The sequence below is a fragment of the Aythya ferina genome (assembly GCF_964211825.1).
Source record: "Aythya ferina genome assembly, chromosome: 2".
NCBI lineage: Eukaryota > Metazoa > Chordata > Aves > Anseriformes > Anatidae > Aythya > Aythya ferina.
Genome location: NC_140297.1, coordinates 97,845,017 through 97,849,832, shown reverse-complemented (window position 1 = coordinate 97,849,832; position 4,816 = coordinate 97,845,017). Strand labels below are relative to the sequence as shown.

The window sequence follows — 4,816 nt, the reverse complement described above, 5'->3', positions numbered from 1 at the left end:
TCGTCATTCAACTGTGTAATTCTAATATGCAGGACCGTAAGAGAAGCCTAAATATAGTGATTATCTTGGCCCTCACTCCTGTAAGAGACAATGCCAGTTTCTAGCCCACACAGCCGTGGGGGAAGGAGCCTTCAACGTGTGGCACAAAAGCAAACAGGAAAGATGTCTCCAAAAACACTTAACAAAACTCTCTTGCTTTCTTTTGGAGTATGACTCATGGTTTCTAACTGATTAGCAGAGCCACAGCTTCTCTAAAACCCTGATCAAAACTGTCCTTCTACCTCTGATGAGAGAGGAGGAGGTGACTTCATTGCCGGCGGTGGCCCCTCCTCATCCACACTGCTGTGAAAAAGCAGGCGAAAAGTGAGCAGGCCCAGGGCATCAGAGAGGGGCAGTTTCATTCCCCTGTCCACAATTTCTGAGCTCATTCAGCATCCCCAGTTAGGGCAAGCGGGATCTTTGAAGGGGTTTGTAGCAGGGCTGGGGATTGCAGGCTGAGGAGCAGGCCTCTCGGCACAGGATGAGCTGAGCTACAGAAACCGAAGCTGACACCGGGCCTGAACGTAATGCAACCTAATTAAAATTAACAACGGTTGAAAACGTGCTTGGCTAGATTCTGCAGGCAATGAAAGGCTATTTTTCCTAAAAATGCTCTCTCGGTGATTTGCCCCATTTATATTCTTGTCTTTTCATTTATTAGTTACCTAAACCTTATAAAGCAGAGCTTTCTCTGTCCTCATGAGGCAGGTGTGTATACAAATGGCAGGTACTGATGAAATGTTTACTGAAAAGATTAGCTTGTCAATGAGGCAAAGGATGGATATTGATCCCCCTTCTATGTTTGTCAACCCGTAACCTGTTTAAGAAATGGCCTACAGCAATGAAATCCAATCAAGCACTCTCTGCAGCTCCAGTTTTCTTGTAATATAGGGAGGGGATTCAATCACAATAAAGGAAATGAACCACTTATCATATAAATGAGGATAAGGCAATTAGCAGGTTACAGGTTCCAAGTGAGGGGAGTTCAGACTGCAATACAGGATTGCAGGATGGATATTCGGGGCACCTGAGCCTTTCCCTGGTCCTTCGTGCTGCGTGGCAAAATACGCTGGGTTAACGAGGTTAACAGCACCACGTCCAGTAGGTGCCTCTCCTGGCCAAACCCCTGCTTGGTGACTTCGGAACAGAAAGGTTCTCAGAGAGGCGGCCAAAATAGTTGTCTGAGCAACTAACACCGCTTGTCAGTCCTGTTGGAAAAAATATGAAATCCAGTATTTTTTTTCCATTAAAATGTTAGGCCTTGGTACATCGGTGTTTTCCAGATTAAAAAAGGATGTCACTTGTAAGTATCTAAGCAATGGTTAAGCATTACCAAACCTGCATTTTCAGTGCATTTTTTCACCTTTTCTAAACTTTATTCTGCCTAATGGATGCCCTTATTACTTCAAATGTGCATCAAAATAGACTTCATTAGATAAGCAGCCTTCAGAGCAGAGCTCAGTGGAAGATTATGCATGACACTCAATAAAAAGTGAGAATCTGGTGAACTAAATGACTAGGGATAGGCAGAGAGATTAACAGCCCTCAGTCTCCATCCCAGTGTGAGCTGGGCCACCTGTGAAATTGGCAGTCTGTCCTGCCTGCTGTCTGTCCCGTTTATCCTCATTGGGTCTCCAAGTTCAAACCAGCAGCCTGGCAGTGCTGAGGGGCAGAGCAAGTCCTGCTCTGGGCAGGGCTTGCGGCAGCCTATCAAGAGTGGAGGTTGTAGTGGGTTTACGTGGCAAGGTTTTGGTAGCAGGGGGCTATAGGGGTGGTTTCTGTGAGAAAGATCTAGAAGCTGCCCCATGTTTGGGAAGGGCCTCATTGTTTTCCAGATCTGAGCCAATAAGCGATGTTGTTTGCGCCTCTGTGAGAGCATATTTAAGACAGCGAAAAAAAACGCTGCGCTACACAGCAGCCGGGAGAGTCAAGGGAGTGAGAGAACAGCCTTGCACCAAGGTCAGTGAAGGAGGGGGAGAGGTGCTCCAGGCGCCGGAGCAGAAGTCCCCTGCGGCCTGTGGTGAGGACCATGGTGAAGCAGGATGTCCCCCTGCAGCCCATGGAGTACCACGGGGGAGCAGGGTTCCACGCTGCAGCCCGTGGAGGAGACCACGGAGGAACAAGTGACCTGGCAGGAGCTGCTGCCCGTGGGAGACACAGGTTGGAGCAGTTTTCTCCTGAGGGATGGACCCCGTGGTACGGACCCATATCTGGAGCAGTTCTGGAAGAGCTGCTGCCTGTGGGAAGCCCACGCCGGATCAGTTCATCAAGGACTGCATCCCGTGGGTGGGACCCCACAGCACAGGGGATGAGAGTGACCGAGAAGGAGTGGCAGAGAAGAAGTGCTGTAGACTGACCATAACCCCCATTCCCCCGTTCCCCTGCGCCGCTCGGGGGGAGGAGGGGGAAGAGGGTGGATGGGGGGGAAGGTGCTTTTGTTTTTTTTTTTCTTTGTTTTCTCACTTCTCTCGCTTGTTAGTAATAGGCAATAAATCTTACTATCTCCTTATGCCGAGTCTGTTTTGCCCGTTACAATAATTACTGCGTGATTTTCTCGTCCTTATCTCAATCCTTGAGCCCTTTTCACATATTTTCTCCCCATTCCTCTTTGAGGAGGGGGAGTGAGAGAGCGGCTGTGGTGGAGCTCGGCTGCCCACTCGAGCGGAACCACGACAGAGGTTTAGTTTTTCTTTCAATAAATTCTGTTTTGGTGGTGGGTATTCTCGTTTTGGTAAATTCTGAAGTAGTGGTTCATCTTTCAGAAACCGTAAGTACAATAGCTATGCACAAAAATTAGTATAAACATTGCAATATTTGTGATGGAGCCAAATCCAGAAACCATAAGTACAATAGCTATGCATACACACACACACAAAAAAAAGTGTAAACATTGAAATAAAGCTAAACCCTTGAAGGGTGTTACAGCGTCCTCTTGCTGTGTAGGTACTGTGCTGGTACCAGCACCATCTGGTCCAGTGTTCCCAGTTGGAGGTGCCTGCCACTCATTTGTAGAACGGAGGGGCATCCTTCTCCTCTCTGGTTCCTTCTCTTCTGCTGATAACATATCCCCCAGAGACTTCCTGTCTGCTTTGTTAATGATGAAGAGCTAACTACAGAAGGGCACGTACCAAGTATGGACATATTATATTGTGTCAGAATTGAGGAGGAAGCCTCAGGCTTGTGTCCCCTGTGCCTCTCTCCAGTATTAATCTTCTCAGTACATGAAACATTTTTCACCAATACATAACCTCACTTATTACTTCCTGCCATTAAGTGCAGCAAATACTCAGACACTCTTCTGGAACATTTCCAAATGAAATCTCAGAGTCATTACATTAACCTTTTCCATTACAGAGCAGAAGGAAATTAGCTACCGGCGCACACAGAAACCCATAGAAAGTGCTACAAGATTTCACATAATTGCATTTTTATGCTTTTCGACAATGCAAAGAGTTAAACAAAAATGTTAAAAATCCTGCATGCTTCATTAAAAACTCTCAATTTCTCTATTTTCAGCAAAATAAGCCATCAGTGTTAGATTCTATAATTGACACCATTGCTTAGGGAACAAACCTATGAATCTTATTAGAGACAAATTCATTACTTTAAGTCCACCCTTAGGATGCAGAGCTCATAAAAGAAACCTCTGGAGGGTTCAGCTTAGGGGATGAGATGATTTCAGGCTGCAAATCTACAGATTTGCTGTAATTAACCTGAACTAATTATTGTCAGGCGATGGGTCAGACATCCTGGATAAAAGCCCCTGACTGGTTTTATGGTCTGCTGGGTTTTCAGTAAGAGAGCTTCTTGTTAAACAAAGAAAAAGTACTGAAAGCACAGTCCTATATATTCTTAAAGTAAAATAAATCTTTCCACTGGGAGAATATAGCAGAGTATATTTAAAATGCACCATCGATAGGCACAACTGAAATACATTAATGTTTAATACTTTTGCTAGCTGGCTCACTACAGGTAACGATCAGTAGCAGTGTTCAAAAGCAACTCCTGGGTGGGCTAAACTTGACTCCATAGGAAGTGAATGACTGCTTGCTTGCTTGCTTTTGCAAATATCCTAAGAAGAGATCCATTTAAACACATTTATGCACTGCAGATGCACTGTTACACACAATAAGCCTGCAATAGATGCTCTCCTCTCACTATTCTTCAGTTGCTTATGAGGGACAAGACAGATGCACAGGAGAACCTATAGAAGCTTCTGCTGCTCACACTGGGAAGAAGGAATAAGCTAGCCTAAAAAAAAAAAAAAAGCAACACAAGATATCCTTGTAATACAGATTAAGTTTAATTATCAGGGGTTCAAAGAGCAGTTGTTTCAACAATTCTGTTGAAATCAGTGGCAATGCATGGAAGCATCTCAAGATACCCCCGTCCTTTAAGGATTTCAAGACTCACCTGTACAAAGTTGACATGCTTTACAGGTGTAGGCAATAGTCCCATTTTGAGTGGGAGATGATCTACAGAGGTTGGAGGTGGAGAACTATGTCAGCTAGAGAAGCTTACAGCTGCTCCTTCTTTGTTTTTTGTTTGTTTGTTTGTTTTTCTCCTTTTTTTTTTTTTTCAGTTTAAAGATTCACTGCCATTGTTTTTTCCTTCATAACCATGAACCTTACCTTCCCTTTCAACTCTTCTCCACTTCATATTGTTGGTGTTTTGTTTTGACGGGGGTTATCTATGGACTTTAGTGGGTTAGCAGAGGAGAGAGAAGTGGGGATAGTCAGTGAGCTTTGTCATGCGAGTGACTTGAAAGGTATGTTTT

At 44.7% G+C, this 4,816-nt stretch overlaps 1 long non-coding RNA gene across 1 annotated transcript; it reads right to left on the bottom strand.

Moving 5' to 3' along the window:
• Positions 1–2,832: 2,832 nt before the first annotated feature.
• Positions 2,833–4,594, bottom strand: LOC311432916. The gene is made up of 2 exons (XR_014690422.1): positions 4,453–4,594; positions 2,833–4,290 (listed from the first exon to the last, which is right to left on the bottom strand). It is a non-coding gene; the product is annotated as an uncharacterized lncRNA (long non-coding RNA).
• Between the last annotated feature and the right edge of the window lie 222 nt (positions 4,595–4,816).